This window comes from Anneissia japonica, unplaced genomic scaffold (assembly GCF_011630105.1).
Source record: "Anneissia japonica isolate Jap-2015-1 unplaced genomic scaffold, ASM1163010v1 scaffold287835_len3118868_cov185, whole genome shotgun sequence".
Classification (NCBI taxonomy): domain Eukaryota; kingdom Metazoa; phylum Echinodermata; class Crinoidea; order Comatulida; family Comatulidae; genus Anneissia; species Anneissia japonica.
In genome coordinates, this window is record NW_022737223.1 from 1,225,313 (window position 1) to 1,244,382 (window position 19,070).

At 30.2% G+C, this 19,070-nt stretch overlaps 1 protein-coding gene across 2 annotated transcripts in view; it reads right to left on the reverse strand.

The window, feature by feature from the left end:
* LOC117117169 (zinc finger homeobox protein 4-like) overlaps positions 1-18,448 on the reverse strand; it is a 30,669-nt gene extending 12,221 nt beyond the window's left edge. Inside the window, exons 1-2 of one of the 2 annotated variants that reach the window (XM_033261389.1) lie at positions 18,368-18,448; positions 10,547-10,600 (exon numbers count right to left, since the gene is read on the reverse strand). The gene's annotated coding sequence lies outside the window, so the exon portion shown is untranslated. Of the gene's footprint in view, positions 1-3,830; positions 3,851-10,546; positions 10,601-18,367 lie in introns of those variants that run through there. The other variant, XM_033261390.1, reaches the window with a different exon arrangement.
* Positions 18,449-19,070: the final 622 nt, after the last annotated feature.

Genomic DNA, 19,070 nt, shown 5'->3' on the forward strand with positions numbered 1-19,070 from the left:
AACATGTTATTATGTTAGGTTAGTTAGATGGCCATATCATTTGACAACTGCAAAACAATAATAGCTAGGTGGCCTCATGCCAAGTTGAAGATGTGCCAATCAGTTTTCAGATAGAAAACTATTCTAAATTCTCATTCAATGTAAAGGCATTGTTTGGCTTCAGATAACAGGATAATATAAGTTACTTCCTGGTAAATTTTAAAAAGTGAATTTAAACATGTAGTCAAATCATATCCCACATAAAAAAAAACTTAAGGAACATATAGTTTTCAATTATTTTCACTATCCATAGCTTAAACAGTAACTTTTTCTACAAGTCTTATGAAATGAACTGGTTTAGATTTGATTGCTTTGTGAATATCACTATAATTAGCAGAATGCCAAACCAACACGAAAAAAGTGAATCGAAGTGTATCTGTAAATGTGTATCAAAAGATAAAGCAATAACAAAGATTTTCATGAGCTGGGCAAACAGCTGGGATGTGACCATCCCAAACCAGGACAGGATGCAGGTAAATTTTGATTACTCTAGGCCTAGCTTCACCCTAGGACGAACATCAAAAAATTTCTACAGACTAAATTTGACCAATGCCTATGGGGAAGTTTTCACAGTTGGCTAATCAGTACGTATAATTAATGGTACACTTGTTGTCGCATGTAAAAAAGACAAGTTAACTGTCAGGTTTCATCAGCGCAAGTAAGATTCTGACAGTTCCAACAACATTTCCATTAACGAGTTCATGCCTTGATCAGAAAAGACAGACATTTGCGAGTATGACTGGTGAACGGCAAATTACAAGCAACAGGAAAAAAAGATACACAGAACCACATTTAGGGTTATGGGGAACTCTGAAGGTCTGTCATCTACAGGATATATCTAGACACAAATTCTCATTGTGTCCTCCATTTTCATAGAAAATGAGTAATATAATAAAATCATTATCGCTAAAAGAAATCCCAAAAGGAGTGGTTGAAGAATAAAAATATGACTATTATGTCAAGTGCCTAATCAAAACAGCTCTGACATTTTAACCCACATTAAACTAAATAAAGTTATTATTTGTTATTGTAATCACTTTTGTTTTCATATTCTCTTCTAGGAACAAAAGCATTATTTACTACAAAATTGTGTTAATACAGAAAAAAATATATCTAAAAACACAGTTTTTATGATATTTATGTTGTAGATCTGGATTTTGAAACTTCCGAGAATGATATATAACATGTATACAAAAGTTAAATATAATTACTGTATGAGAATGTGTTGCTGACTATGATGATGACAATGATGGTTAAATTCATATCTTTTTCTTCTTCTCCAAATTAATAAAGTACTGTATAGTTTCAATTAAAAATGCGAATTGCACTTTCCATAACACATGATACAGCTCCATCTCAAACCTTGAACCAATATTTCCCTAAAATAGATAAGACGTTACCAGCAATTATATTAACAGACTTCGCCTTCTTAAAATGCAATCGAACACAATGCAGAGTTACTTTTGAAAAAGAAAGTAATTAAGATAAAAATTTAATTACACACTGAACATTTACGCCTCAAGGCAATTCATATTTTAACTAATTAGCCAAAAAGCCCTATTTAGGTTATTATAATATACAACATAATGCTGATGATTATGACAAAGGGCAATTGTTTCAAAACACTACTTTTTAAAAGTCTTATATACATGGCTAAAAATATATTTCATTTTAACGTAAAAAAAATGACAAAAATATTTATTTTTAATTTTTTTTAAATTCTATTTTTTGTCTCTTGCAGGATTGAGAAAAATTATTGACTAATAATTATCAAAATCATCTTTTTTATGAATAGTATACAAATTTAATATAATAATAATATAATATTATTATAATATATTAAATTGACTAATATTAATATATTATAGCATTATTATAATAATACAATGATATAAAAATAATTCTTTTTAGCTATATATAACAAACATATTTTAGAAAAACTCATATTTTAGGAAACCAAACGTCCTAATTTGAAATGATGAACCTCCATAACCATGACTTAATATAGTTGAGTATTCTAGATTGCTACTAAGAGTAAGAACACAAAATGTATCTAAAATAATACTTGCATTGTGAGTGGCAAATACACACACAGTATAAGCACTTAGAGCCAGAGACTTGAAAATTAAATTCTCTTCCAACGACAGCTAAAGCTAAGTGAATCAGGTAATTGAGATAATTATTGCAATATAGTTGAACATTAGCGTCCTAGGCCAGCCATTTATGTATTGTTTTGGATCAACCATGCATTTTGTATAGAAGCATAATGCACAGCAGAAGGAAAACAATGATTCATTTTAATAGGGAATTAAGAATAAAAGTTATTGATTTTTTAAGGAGTGGAATAATGGATAACATCACATTTCTGGCAACATTAATTTTCATCGACTATGATTTTATGCTTACTATTTCTCACAAAGACCATGAAAATGTATTTTAAGAAACATACAAAGACAATGGTAATAAACTAGCAATAAGTATGGCACAATCTCACAAAAGCGTATTCGCACAAAAACCTCATAAGGACACCAGTTATAGAATAGTGTACCTTATCTCATGAAGGCAATATGACATTCTAGAAACACATTATTAGAAAATCTAGTCTATAACAATTATTCTCCCACAAAAAAAACATTATCACTAAAATTGGAACTATCTAAAGAAAACTGTTAATTTTCTCGCCCATTTATCGTATGAAAATATATTATGATCTCTCATGAAAGTCATTTCATTTTAAATTTAATTTCTGGTGTATAAAACTTTTTCACCTACATATCTGCCATTTTTATCAAGACTTTTGGACATTTGTACCAAGTTTTATTATGTACTTTAAAGAATAAAAAAGTTTTATTATATATTGTTATATTCTATACATACAATCATTGAATGTACACCATTCCAAAAATTTCTGGCTTTTTGTTGTTGAATACAAAAAAAACAAACAACCCAAAAAACGTAAATCCAAAAAACCTTTTAAGGACAAAGTGATGTCCTAAAGTTTAAAAATACCAACAATATACTGACAAACTCACAATTACTTTCTTACACTGTGATATTGGTGCTAATCTAAAATAAAAAACAACTTCACAAGAATGTCCTTATGAGGACAACCTAAAGCAGATAATACTTGTTAATAATCAAGAGAGACAATGACCTAATTAAGCTTAATCAATATTGTATCCAATCCCATGTGTTGTTTTACTGGCATACCAGCTACAATACAACTAATTAATATTACCAACACATTATGTTAACATTTAATGCTCATTATAAAACAGCCTGTAATTCACACACACATTATTGTGAAAAATATTTATACTGCTCATATCAGGAATTATCTTTAAAATTATTTATAAAACAAGTACAACATAACAAATTACCTTTCGATAAAATAGAAATTATATATATTGTCTCCTAATATTGAAAATAAAACTAGTTCTATTTTTTTATTTTTTATTCTAACATATCTACTTTTATGATTGCATAATCATTATATAAATACATTAGTTAAACTACCATCATGTTTACCTTAAAACTAAAAATATTGATCACTAACTATTGTTAATATTTTCCTAATTGTAATAAAAAATCTGCTAGTTGGGTACTATTAAAAATAAAGTCCCATGATGTGAAAGAATTTGATGGTTTTACACATCAAATAACCAAACTACAAAAATTGCTAACAGACATATCCTACTAGTTGATGATATCAAAAAAAGCAACCCTTCAAAGTACAGTATAATCAAAATAGTTAAGCACAGGTTGATGCAGTAACCATGGTAATAATTTACCTCTACATGACCTAAAAACAGGTCAAATACACACTGATGCAGTCATTCCTGTTCTCCCAACACCTATTTATGAAGAAGGCTCATCAACTACTGAGTGATAAAGAAAGAGCACAACATCTTTAGAAAACTGCCAGATAAATATTCCCAATTTCATTAAATGCAAACAGTAGAGAGCAAGTTGGATTGTATTAGCATTTGTAAGCATTGCTAATTGATTCATACAAACTATTCAGCGAGTGTATAGTCATACACGCCGCGTCTTTGTGTAAATCCACACAATTATGGCCAATGCTTGCTATCTTTCAAGATGCACTCTATCATTACGAATAATGAGACTACTAACAGAGGGAAAATTACTTGAACAAAAGGTACATTGAAAGGCAGACGAGTGCATATAGGCTTACGCACACAAGACCAGGCAGTCCTGGCTAAGAATGGCTAGACCATAGAACAATAGCTCCCATCTGTGCTATGATTCCACACACTATTTTTCAGAAGCTTTTTCCTATAGGAGTCTAGTAAATACTCCGGATCCTATTTTTTGATTGGGAGAATGCTAATTTACAGAGACAGGTGAATAGTTTCTCAGTTTCCTCCCGAGAAAGCGCTTTTCCTGAGTTTGAAAGATCACCTCGACACATATCTAATTCAGAATGTGTTGAAATTATCATCAGTGTGCGAGGATCACAATTTACATTCAAACAGTTGAGCATTTCCTCCGAGCTGCTTGCTCGATACACCATCTTTGCAATATAAGGTGCTACGTTAATGCTTAATGAGCAGATGCGCCCTTAAAAAAGAATACAAGCCAAAGCGTTAAAGCAATGCCATATTAGGGCATTAAGTAGGCAATTAAGATGGCGACACATATGTATGTAATATGTTACGTTCATCTCTGCTCCACTTAAAAACCTACCATTTCATTTGACAAAATTGAATCTTTGCCAAAAGATATTAGAAGAAGATGTTTAATCATATCTGCCAAGGCCTCACATTAGTTTAATCTAGACTTAAGATGGTTTGTCTGAACAGCTCTCTAAACTGTGATGATCGCTGGGCTAAGATATATTTGACAGTAGCATCATCATCATTACCAGCGGTAGGAACAGCTTCAAACCACTTACGGTCAAGGTGATTGCTACCTATTCTGGGCATATATGCGTTACACAAATTATCAGCTCTACAGCCATTCATATCTTTTCAATTCATAATAAAAATCATATCAACAACCATTTTATATTCATTATCTATAACACAACTTTTTGTATCTTTAAAATGATTAACTTTCTTTCAATTCATTATAATAAAAATCAGAATAAATTTTGAATTTTGCTACTTTGATCTGAAAGATGTTAAAAAATGAATAAATTTTCCTTTCATTCACACAATGTTTAATTATTTCTATAACTCATAACCATCATATTATTCATATTACATTATTATTACTTATAATTATAGATATCTTAGTATTTCTCAGTTATAACTTAATAAAAATTAACAATACATTAGTGTTATGAATATTGTTATTGTTATTATAATAATAATTAATAATTATTAATAATTAATAATTATTCATATCAACCTTCTTTCTAGATTCAGAGTAAAAGAATAATGTTTAATATTCTGCAAGCTTTTAAAGTCCATTAATGAAATGGTAACCCATTATCATCATTGGGTTGTAATAATTTAATTAAACATCTAAAATATTCATCAACTCCAATAAACATGGTTATAAATGCATTCCCATTTCAATCAATACCTGACAGGACTGACCACTATTGACCAATGCAGACCAATTAAAGGAGACCTTGATATGTTTAGTGACCAATGGACTCTTTGTCAATAAAATGACTGCTTCCTGAGATGCCAAACATGATTGGTCAACAGTGTAATTGTGACTGGTCAAGCATGACCAGGCTCAAATAGAGATTTCACTGGTATCTGTCTGAATAGGCAAATGATTGATGGCTTTATAATTGACAAGATTTTGATAACTATATCAGCCGGGAAGTTAGCAGAGCGGACTCCTAAGAAACAAAGGAATCCGCACCAAATGGGGTCCGCTGCACAATCACGTTAATTAATACAAAATTAGAAAGCGAAAAGACAGAATGATTTATTGTTTGTAAAATTAACTGTTTGTATCGCTATAAGCATTTTCTTAACACAAATACTGTGCAGCATGTTGAAAGCCTACAGGGGAAAATAAGTCCACAATTAAGAATAGGTGAGAGAATGCCTTTGATTTTTTCCCTTCAAAACAAAAATCAAAATTTAGCATTATATTATTATTATTATTTATAATATTTGGTTTAAAAAAAAATTGAAACTCCAGTTAAAATTCTTATTCAATATCTTAACAATTTTTTCATTAGAAGGCCCTCAAGGTCGGTAAATAGTTGAGCCCCTAAACCTCTACTTCCTTACTGCCAGACGTCATTTGGGTATTCACACTTCTGCAAAGCCACTAGCTTGACCTAAAAAGCCCTTTTAGGCTAGCAGCTCGGCCAGTGACTCGCCTGCAGCTGTCCTGGGCTATGTAGAACCCTGGCCAGGGAATGCAGGGTTCCTACTGTGATGTTAACTATTTGCCTGACATTGATACAAGCCTAGAGGAAATGGAGAATAGTTTCGCAGCATCTTACAAACCATCCATGGAGCGAGGATCGGTTTGCTCTTCTCACATGCAAGTATACTTAAGCACCTGGTTCGTTACGGCACAAATTTAGCGCTCGACACGACACGCTCTCATGCTGAGTTGGCCAACACATCATACTGCCACCTATATTAGAGACTGAGTAAACATGGCATTACTCCACAAAGTTTATCAACAAACTAGGCTGTTGCAACCTATACCAATTATCCAAGATTAAACACTAAGGAAAAAAAATAAGGGGTAGAAAGAAATAAAAATAATTTCTCCATAAACATATCTGGTTATTTTCACATCTATTTATTTAGATGGTAGTGTATTTTTAAAGAGATTTTTTATAGTATTCACAATTGCAAATTGTATTTATTCAGGCATTTTTATACTGTTCCTGATAACCATTAATGAATTCTGTGTAAATTTATACATTTTGTGGCTAAAAACTTAGTGCGGCAGAACTGTGCCTTGGGAAATTAAGCACCGACTTCTTATGTGTCGATCAGTATTTTTTTTAGCACCTTTAAAAGTAATTATGTTTTTTGTTAAAAGATGGGGCTTAAAAAGCTGCTCTGAATGGTTCATGTTCCCAGGGTGTTGTTCATCTTCTATATGTATGTGTTATTGTTATCTCAAAATTTCATGAATAAAATTGAAATTAATTTTAAAGGAACAAATGTACCACATAACAGAGAATAATCCTTATTCTTTAACATAATGTACAAAAAAAAAAAAAATCCAATTCAATAATCACTAATTAAATTTAATAATTTAGTCATTAATTTACATCTTCACGTTGAAGAAAGTCTTTTCTTACATTTTTTTTTATATAAATTATCTTAAAAAAAAAAATCAATTCAATAATCACTAAATAAATTTAATAATTCAGTAATTAATTTACTTCTTGGTCGCTTTTTTTTTAACATTTTCTTTAATGCTCGGAAGTTGATGAAATCACCCGAACAATTAATAGATGCTGTGGATACTGGGTAGTGTAGCTATTGTTCAAAACTGAGACAAAAAGAAATTATATGTGCTTTTCCGTAACATATTACAAAAAGGCGCATTAAACCACTTTTTAATTTGCATAAATTAATTATAAATCAATAATTTAATAGAGAAAGATCGCACGATTCTAAGAAAACTGAAAACTGAATTAATAAACTATAGAAGGTATGAAATTTTCCACAAGTTTTGAAGGTCAGCATATTCAATATAATTTACTTTAACTTGTCGGAGGCCTATTATACAAACAATTTTATAAGTGATATATTATCAATAAATTAGTCAATCACTGATATCGAAATCCAAAATTTAGTGCATTAACAGTAATCATTTTTATCAATATAAAAAATTGAAACCATGGAACATAAATGGAACACTAAATCACATTTTCATAGGGTTTCAATACATTCAGATACTTTAGTACAGTAGTGTATATCCTAACATAAATACAATGCATTAAAATTCAAATAGTTCTACATTTAATACTATTTTGTCAAAAATTGAGGGTAGCTAATGACGATGGATATATTTACTTAATTTAAGTTCAAATGTAGTTGGGTATAACATGGTAGTTAAAGATGATTGCTTTCTAATTCCAGTGTTCTGGGTTCAAATCCTCAGACACTGCATATTTTCTTTCACGACAAAATATCATTGCCCATCGCCAAGCTTCATATAAGACTTGGCTTATAGAGCATCATATTCAATTATTTCAAGAGGGCCCCTGAATATTAGCCGACCTCCTGGGATAAGTCGCAAAGGGGTTTTTTTATTGATTCTGTCTGACATGAACTTTGTATTTTATTTGTATTTTATGTTAAGAATCTTTTGCTACTGAATAATTTTTGCTGCAAGTAAATCAATCCCATTTGTTAATTAAAATGTATTGAAATTATGTTTTATATTTAAATTTAAAGATTTGTTACTCTAGCATTGCCACAATTAACATAAGAATAAATATCCAATCATTCTAAATCTGTTGCTTAAAATTTCACTATTATTAACTAGATTCTGGTTTGCCAAGTGGTAGAATTTTAGGCATAGTGACAGATTAAACTCTTATGTGAATAACTTGTTAAGTAGTTACTTGGAAAACTTGATTTGATTTTTATCTTAGCATTTTCCACTTAGGGGATCTCTCAACATGAATACGACTAACAAGCGACTCAGCAGTAAAGCTCCCATCTTATAATCCAAGTTTGCCCAGTTCCAGTCGAGGCATGATCATTTATGTTTTTGACAAGACAATTGTCTTCTCCCAGTTGGGTAACAGGTAGACTATGATCTTTTATTAAGCCTTGAACATATCTGCTCTAAAGTAACTGAAAGACAACTTTGACCTCCAATGTGTAAAAAGGACCACAAATTTACAATCATTAAAGTAATTACAAAATAAATGATCAAATCCAAAACATAAATAAATAACCATTATTACTTATATAGCAAAAAGACACAAACTATTCTTAATTAACTCAATAATTAAAATTCTGTGGAAAAAATGAGCAACCAGGAATTTGCTTAAATAAATATTTACATACAAATAAAATTAGATAATAAATGGACGTTTGTAAAGCAGATAGATACACAAATAGTTTTAATTGGGAATTGTTTACTCGGAAATGTAGGTTTCACAGGCTGCAAATGGCAGACTTGAACGGCAAACGATAGTCCATCAAACGTCTACCTTCCTTGAGGTATCGAAGGCTGATTGCTTTGATTAAGAAATGAGGGACTGCAACAAAAGGAGGGACGAAGCACAGGAAGGAAGCATGATCAATAGAGAGTTGCATCGTCTTGGGACATCTATGAATATCGCGCAAACGAGCCTACCAAATCTAAACCAGCTAAACCTCAAGGTCTCCAGCAAGCAGGTCGGGGTGCGGTAATCAATAACGTGAGCAAGTGACTCAACAGCTGCTAACACTAAGCAGAACACATCATGTACCCGTGAAGACGAGTCACAAATCGCAAAGTTCTTCGTCAATCAAATACACTTGGCTTATCGGGAGCATTAGTGATCGATATCTCGGCACGATTTTTATCGTGGAGTACTTTTTAAAGATTGGTTTGGTGGTTTTTGCTTCTTTATTAGTGACTTTTAACCACTACCGAAAGGATTCAATGCATAATTAAGCATCATAGACATCTATATCCTACTAATACAAAACAAACCTGTCCGTATTATATTTTACACTAGGAACAGACAGATTTTTACAAATTAATTAAGTGTAGCCATTGGTTTTAGGATCTAATATTGCTATAACTTTAGTTGAATTATGGTTATTTTAATTACAGACGTATCCATTTGGTTTAAAAATTAATCTGACATGTTTAGATACTGACATATTATAAAAAAAATTATGAAAAATAATTTGTACAAGGAATATAAATAGTGTGGACTACTTTAGGAGAAGTTCAAAACTGGCAAGATTTCTAATTACAGTAACTGAAGGTATATAGGGACATTTAAATGTCATACAGGCATCCTTGTTAATAAGCTGTATTGTAGGTTGGACATGTTAATGATTATATTGAGTAATAGCTTATGTAGGATAATTAAAATTCTTGCTTTAAAGATTCCTGTCTGTAGTAAAACCTGAAAAAAATCCTTACAAAAATTCAATTAAAACATTGAATTGATCAATAGAGAAGAATTAAGTTGTCAAAATCCAATAGGATGAATCAAAACAGTTTATTTTTCAATAATTTAGATGTTTTTTTAGTATCAACAAAATTTTAAAAATAAACAGTATGCAGAAAATAAAGGACTGTTAATTGTTGTGTTAAATGTATTATTTTCAATCAAAAAAAAAAAAAAATAAATAAAAATTGAAAGCTATGCCTATATGCAAAAGTAAGCAACTTAATAGAATAAGAAAAACATCAGTCATAGATAATAAACTTTTTTTTTACTTGGCTTTCCCCAATCAACTAGGCCACATTTACTGTAAACCCTATTTTTCCTTTTGTTATTTAGAACTCCAAAGCAGTCTGGTCCACATAGACAACATAAAAATTCCTTAAATATATTTACAAACAAAAAAGAAACAGAATTTAACAATACCTTTTCATTCTTTGATCTCGAACAATGATTGCGTTATCTCCGTTATAGTCAAATCTGGAAGAGATAAACAAAATAATGGAGGAGTTTAATGGAAAGTTCTAACAACACAACTATCTGCTACGAGACCTCAATCAACAATAAAAGAATCACCTGAAAAAAATCAGTCGTTTGACAAGGTAGGAACAACTAATAATGATAACATTAAAAAAAATAATCTTCATAAGGAAATAGTGTATGCTATAATTCCAGTAGAGGTCCCGCGGGGATATTAGCCCATCGCGTTTCTCACATGACGAGCCTACCCTCTGATTCACTGGATTAAAGTAAATTTGCATAATATTAACATAATTAGGCTTCCCTGGAAGATCTTCGTTCATTTTTTTGACAATTTAGCTCCCTTAACAGTTAATTTAGTGACTAATAATACGGCGGAAAACTTTCTGTTTTGTGGGACACCATTTATACACAATCAAACACACTTAAAGAACAGAAGCAATCTACTACATTTTGAGAAAAATGTAACAATAATATAAATTATTATATTTCATAAATATATACTTTTCAATACAAACATAATATTTTTTTTGTCAGAGATAGAAAAATCTGTTATATAATACTCTAGTCTATAACAATTAACAATAGCAATGAACAGTTTGTATATTTCCATATTGCAAGACTTCTTAATAAATAAAAATATTTAAATAGCGTATAAATTCTCTTTATGATAGACCACCTATATAACTTAAGCCATACCATTTATTTTCACATTCCAATTATGGTGTTGCATACACATTCCCAAATTTAGAAATGTATGTCGATTAGTGAACCAAAATGAAAATGGCATTAATGATACAAAGAAGGAAATGTAACTATTGGTTATAATACAGGCAGCAAACATCTCATTTTCCTTTCAAAAATCATCATCGGATTCAACTTTTCGTCTGTATTTTAAAAGCCCAAGATCACTTTAAAGACCACGGTTCAATGAATTGGATATAGCAATTTAGAAAAACCCTAAACACAGAAGGAAACACCAAAAACACTCAAGTTGTCAAAAATAATCTGTTACATTTCTAAGAATATTTCTTTCAAATAAATTTTATTTAATTCTGTTATTACACTAATAATATCGTTTCTATTTTCTTTCCATAGAGCAGCAATCAATTTTCGAAGTTATTAGTCTGAAAGAAAAGTTCATTCTTGATGGGTCTTACTTAGTCTAGATAAAGTGATTCAAAAAAATATAAATTCAGAATTTGGTGCCTTAACTGAATTTTGAAAGCTTGATCTCACCAGATTTTAAAGATGTACTGTACCCTAAAAATGATAAAATATCATAAAATAATTTTGAAATTAAAAAACTCATTTTGCAGTAGCATACTAATTATCAGCTTGAGCATAGAAACTATTGAATTTTAAAATGTGTACCCTGATTTTTATACTGGATAAATAATGATAAAAATAATAAACACACTTTTCGATGTAAAATAATGGGTAAACATTTTTCATTTCTATGTTCAATTTGATAATTTTTATGTTACTTTAACACAAGTTATTTCAAGGAGGATTTAATGATTTTTATGTTTTGTATTTTTCATGGGACAATATATCTTTTAACAGTACACATAATTCAACATACCTCTAACACCATCAACATTCACATTAGCATTTATACCATATCATTTTAATAAAGGTCTGATTATGAAACTCACAAAAATCAATCTATGAATATTACATTTAATTACTACAAAATGAACCTTTTATTATAGTATTATAGTATGGTAATTTCAAGTTGATTAATTGTTCGCTTTAATTCATTATGAATAAAGAAACATGTAATTGAATTTTAGCTTTGAGATCATATAGCTACTGCATCAACATAATAAAATAACAAAATAAAAATATTAATAATGATAATTAAAAGAGATGTACTCTAAATATTTGCACAAGTTTATAGACAATGTTCATAGAAGGAATAATATAATTTACATATTTTACCATATTTTAAAGTCTAATAAAAGGCTTATAATTTATTCTATGATTATTATTCTTTAGAATGTTAATTAAAAAACAACATAAAACTGTCCATTAAAATCAAATGAATTATGTATAGGAATATTGTACTCAATTGCATTAGAAAAATGTAGAAAAGGTAATTATTGTTTCATTTCTAGCGTTTCTTTAATCTTTTTTTTTTACTTTCACTTGTAAAAACATCTAAAATATCATACAGATATTTAACCATCCTTTAACACAATGCCTATACTATAAGTATTTTGTGATCATCTTTTTAAAGATTTATTTCTCCATTTTTGGGTATGATATGTGAATTGACGTCAACATAACCAGTAACATTTGAAAGGTAACTTTTTATAGTGTGGACAAGGTATTTAATATAGTAACATCTCCCAATTACGTACCCCTCCGTCTGAACAGAGTTCGTAATTGAGAAAATTCATAATTCAAAGAGTTCAAATTTTTATAGCGTCTCTGAGTGGTAGGGTAGGCCTAGGCCTATGCTACAAAGCTCAGGGCTAGGTAGGACCAAGCCTTGCCATGGGATGAAAATTTTGTCACGAAAAATCACTTTGATTTCTGAATGAAAACATGACCAAATAATGGCCAAAATGAGTGTTATTATTCTCTTTATAAAAATTGCGAATCCATGTGAATAGCGCTCACAATGAACAAGAATGCACAGCTCAAATGTAATATATCTCAGCTGAAAACGATCGATATTTCTTATTTTAAATTTAGTTTTATGTAACTTTATTGGTTTAAATGTTTTCTTTCTTGGCTAATATAACATTTTACATATTTTGAAGCCTCTTAAATACAATTTTTAGTGTTTTTGTAGTTAAAAAACAATTGTTCGTAATGATGTCATTGTCACAAATTGGGTTCGTAAAATCGAGAGGTCGTAAGTGGGAGATGTTACTATAGGGTCATTCCATGTCAAATCACCCAATGGATTTAACCACATATTTTTTGATTTTGATGAAACTTGGTGTACTTGTTTAGTGTGATCTCGCAGCACGAAATCTCAAATTTTAGGTCAATCGGTTGAGGGACTCATTAAAACACAATAAATATTTGTGGTTACATAATTTCTAAATGTATTATGCACCTGGCAAATGACTAACTAATAATACACCATTATACCTCATTTTAAGTTTCTGACAGAATAAAACAAAATAAAACACTAAAAAGAATGTTTAGAACTAAATAAGAAAATAAAACATTCAATAGAATGTTCCGAAGTAAATAAACAAAATATAATATTAAATACAATGTTTCAAACAAAAACATAATGGTTACTGTAACTGGTTAAACAAGTATAAACAATATAAAGGCATTACCCCTCTATGTCTTAAATGCATCTTTTATTAAATAAAGAAAATACAAAATTAAAACTACAAGAAAATACAAATATAGTATGTTACTAATACAGTCAAAATAAGTACTTCCCATTATTACATAAAGGAATAAAAGTAAAACAAACAAAAACAAAAGATAATTAACTTGTCCCAATAGTGAAATCCACACTATATTTCCACAAACTTTAATCATTGTTTGACTATGAGCATATTTATAACACTCTATAATGCTAATGATTCTCTCCACGGTAATAGCTCTGCTATGATAGCTTTTCAGTGCACATATTCTCGTAAAAGTTGCCTATAAAAGTTATAGTGTTCGTCTGCATATGTCAGACATCGTTGGGTCTGATTGCCGACCCCAGGGATCAAACATTTACTACTATTGGTAGGTAGGGGGTCACTGCAGCAAACAATTGCCACAGAAATTTGCCAATAAAAATAACTTCAGACCTGTAATTAAGATTTTATTGCTGTTAAGCTTAAAAAAAGTAACTGTTTTTTCCCCCTTCAGTTACAAGCAAAAAGAAATTTGAATCATAGCCGAAAATCTAATGGTTATTTTTTTATTCTCAGAGATTACAATTTAGATATGATTTAACTTTTTGTTTTTTTATAAAACTAATGTCAGAAAAAATAAAATCAATATAAATTATAATAAAAAATAATATTTAAATTATATGAACCATTATTAGCATAATTTAAAAACAAGTTTAATTTCACTCTAAAAAAAACCCCTCTTTTAACAAAATTTGTCTTGCATTATATGTGATTTGAGTGATGTGATCACATAGTAAGAGATTCCGCTTAAACACAACAACTTCCCAACTCTAACAACTCTTTTTCCTCTCACCAGAGAACCAAAATTATCACAGATTTACCGTTAAGAAGGGGAAAGGGTTTCTCTGAGTGTATTTTGGCTGGAGACTGTTTCTCAGACAAGTGAGCTGGCTAAGAGCCAAAATTTAACTTTTTGTTAAATAACAGAACAAGGCGTGTAATTGATGAAGGAAAGAAAGATTTTAGATCACCGAGATGAGTAATAGAACATTAAACCTTATGAGCTAAATTATTTGAGCCAGGAAAAAAAAAGACTGGGGAAAAAAAAATCTCAGGACATTTCAAAATAAGTGGGAAAAGAATTTAAGACATCAATTTTAGCTCAAATTACATATTTTTGAAAACTAAGTAAACATATTGTTCCTCTGTTTCATGGTATTTGGTATACATTTGTACCCAGGGAATGCTTTTATTCCATTGAGTTTTTTTCTCTCGGTTTTAACTAGCTCAGCTGTTCATTTCAAACATCGTCATAAAATATTGATAACTGACCAGCTTGAAATGGCTAATTTAGATTACACTCGCATGAAATTTTTAAACTTCAACCAGTCAACTGAACAGGTATTAACGATAAGCAATGATTTTTATGTCAACACATGAAATCCAATTAACATAGAGGGCGTGCTTCGATATGAAGTTTCAGAAACACATTACGCAATCAGTAAGATGAATCCGCTACTATTTCAACGTATTATGTTGACGGAAAACTTGAATATATAATGACAAATACCATGCATTAGTCTTGCGATATTCAGTTACTCGCATTAGATCAAATTTTTGATCTTTCATCGCTTCTTTTTCTACAAAAAAAATTATCAAGTACATGTCCAAGCTAATGAAGAAAATAAAGCAGGCAACAAATTTAAAATCCAGATACATCTCGGTGTGAGAGATCATTTGCGTTAATTTTATTCCCTGCCTTCAATTAGCATACATGCACATTATCAACCAATAAAAAATGTATGTGAACACAAACCATGGAAATGCTATGATAGTAATTAATACACACAATTAAAACACACAAGAGTATACGATTAATTAATACCATCTGCTCTATGGCGTGTCAATGCCAATATCTGGAGCACTAATTACAAAGACCAAAGCTTCCCATTTATGAAAATTATGAACAAAACATTTGAATGACAATGGTACTCTTTTATACAATAAGAATACAATATTTATTAGAAAAAAAAAAAAAAACTTAGCTTTGGTTTCGGGTTACTTTAAATACCATCTGTTAAATAAGTTAAACAGCAATAAGCCAGGAGATGACTAACAAAAGAAGGTTCATTAATTATAGAGATTATTTCCTTGTAAAACAAAGGAATCTTATAATCCTCTAAAAGTTCCCAGAGAATCGTTGACTGACAAAATTAAATAACTAGCTATGGTAAACAAGACGTCTTTTTTTATATGAACAGCAACAGCTTTATTTAATTATTTACTTTATTTAAACAACACACAAATCTACTTATAATTTGTTCAGAAGTAACATAAGCAAATATTATATTTTACTATTGAACTTTCAATAAGTCACTTTCAAGTGATAATACATAAAAAAAACCCCCCAAAAATGTTGATGTCTTTATTATTAAAACACGTTTCTTAAAAACAACTTTAATATAAAATATATTGTATTATATATTCTTCTTTATACTGTAGGCAATTTCAGTACTATTGCACTGATTTTCAAAGTGGTACAGTTTAAACATAACAAAAATATACAATATATACAATACATTAAATTATATACAATCAATCATAGAATATCAACAAATATTTCAAAACTGACTTGTTTCATACACATGATATAAACTACTTATATTTCAATTAAACGATATTATTAAATAATTTGATTAAAACCAAAAAAAACCCCAAAAAAACCTAATTTTATATTCAATTAAAAAACTAATGAGATATACCAATGCATGGATAGGGATGCAAATAAGGATGCAAGTAATTATTAGGTTTTACAATGGTATAACTTTATAGCGCTGAAATATTGTATTGAATAGTGTGGTTGGAATTAACCTGCCAGGCAAACTGTTAACCCTAGAATGCATGTCATGGTCAATAGGTTAAAAGGAAGAGCTAGCCTAAGAGGTGACTGCAGGAAGTAAGACAGGCATAAAGTACCCCTGGTCACCTGGCCACACAGAAGATCCTTCCTAAATTCAAACACCTTGGCCTTGATGTCAGATCAGAATCATAAGGATATGTATACATACATCATTTCATGGAAGGAAAAAAAACCCAGGAACTTCAAAATTCAATGAATACTGCAACCTATTATTAAAATTTACAAGTTCTACAATGTTATAAATCACAGCCAATTCTATCATTCCATTTGCCAAGCAAGTGAAGTTGTTCCAATTAGCACTCGTCCCAGGAAAGCGCTCGGATAATTCCATGGGAACTGGGAACCAAGTGAACCTGTTAGTCGATAACGGCTGGCCAAATCTCTCATGAATCTCGACAACAGATGTAATTGCTTAAAGACATGTCAAAACATGTAACAAAGTATGGCCGAATATTTGTGTTATTTATCTGATTAGTGCTGCTACAATCATACAGTACAGAACATCATAGCCTGCGGTAATCCTTGTGCGCTCCAACTTAGGTAGCGTCAAGAGTCGGTTGTAATGCATAATTGGTCAGCGAGTCCATTACTTACAATCAGAGGGACGTTTACGCATTATCATCAAAATGTACGTTGCATCAGGTGTTGTCGTAAACATTACAACATGTGCTAACGCTATTTACTGTTTTTCCCTTTAACTCTGGCAAAACATTATCTGCGATAAAATCAAGATGTAAAATGCTTGACAATGACAAGTGGCGAAAGCCCGTCAATATTTGATAAAAAAAAAAAGCAAATCTCATTTACAAAAAAAAACACCAAATAATATATTGATTAAATTCATTTGTGTGTTTTTTGACTGATAAAATCTAACTTGGGACACCTTGATCATTAGTACTACTGGATACCTTGTAACGATTATTTTAATAAGCTTACTAACAATTAATTTTATCTGAATATTAATGACAAATTTTCTTCATTTGTTTTGTCCACTCATCTTTGTAAAACGTTGGGTAGGAAGTAATTTTAAATTTACAGTACAAAATTATTATTTCAACAAGTGTAAGTATGCGTACTTTGTTGTATTACAAGATACAAGAATTTGATATATTTAATAATTACATACACAGAGATACTAGGTGATATGTCATGAAAATAACAGCTAAATATGACAGACATATATTAATCAAATAAAGCTACAAAAAAAATCATGATTAGAAATCGTGGAGGTAAACTAAGTAGACATAAGCTTTGTTGATGTGACGTAGTGTGCCGGAGGTTCTAAACATTTCCTGGTGGGCCACAGTCCGGTGACCAATTGTGCGTGACAGTCACACAGATAAAGATACTATCATCATGATTTACACAAATCACATCCCTACCAAATTTGATAGAAAAAAAAAAACCAACACAAGAAGATTAATTATCAATGTGATTTAAATAATTCACAGCCTTTGAATTTTTCCACTATCATCACATTGAAATACCAAGACTAAAGAAGATAAAGAGGTTGTTTCACAGTACCTGAGTCTAAATGTCACACACAAATTTATCTTACAGCGACTAATTTCGAGAGAATGTAGTAGAAATCCAATGGAGGAGGTCTGCACATCGAAGACGTTTAACAAAAATGGACTTAATTGTTGGTGATATTTGTAAGCTGTTGGAATTAAAACCAAGGACAGGCTCATTTACTAAGATACTATCATGCTGCCGTTTCATTGGATAAAAAGATGCATATCAAGTATGCGGACATTTTTCTTTCGCCTTATTAATTGCGTTTTTAACTTGAGTGTATGCTTTTGTATGTCTCTTTCATATGCATATAATTAATTATTCATCTTTCACAATGAAATACTCTTGAAACCACTTTTTCCCAAAGTCTGTTAGATTTCCAATATTTTTCAATTACATTTTTATCACACTACATAAATAATACTATCTCTTCCTAAATGAATGTGAAGGTGATGGTTCAGGCAAACGATTAAAAAGAAATTCCATAAAATCTCATTTTAACACCCAACGTCCATTAATCAAAATTATGATCCTTTGTTTTAATGAGATTTCATCAAGGAATGAACGATTTTAATTAATCATCTATTTTTACTCATCATCATTATCATCAAAGCATCAATTTCACAACTTTTAATCTACATTTTTTTATATTCCTTGTTTATCAAGGTTTAACATTATATCTGATTGCTTTTCATGATTAAATGCTATTCAA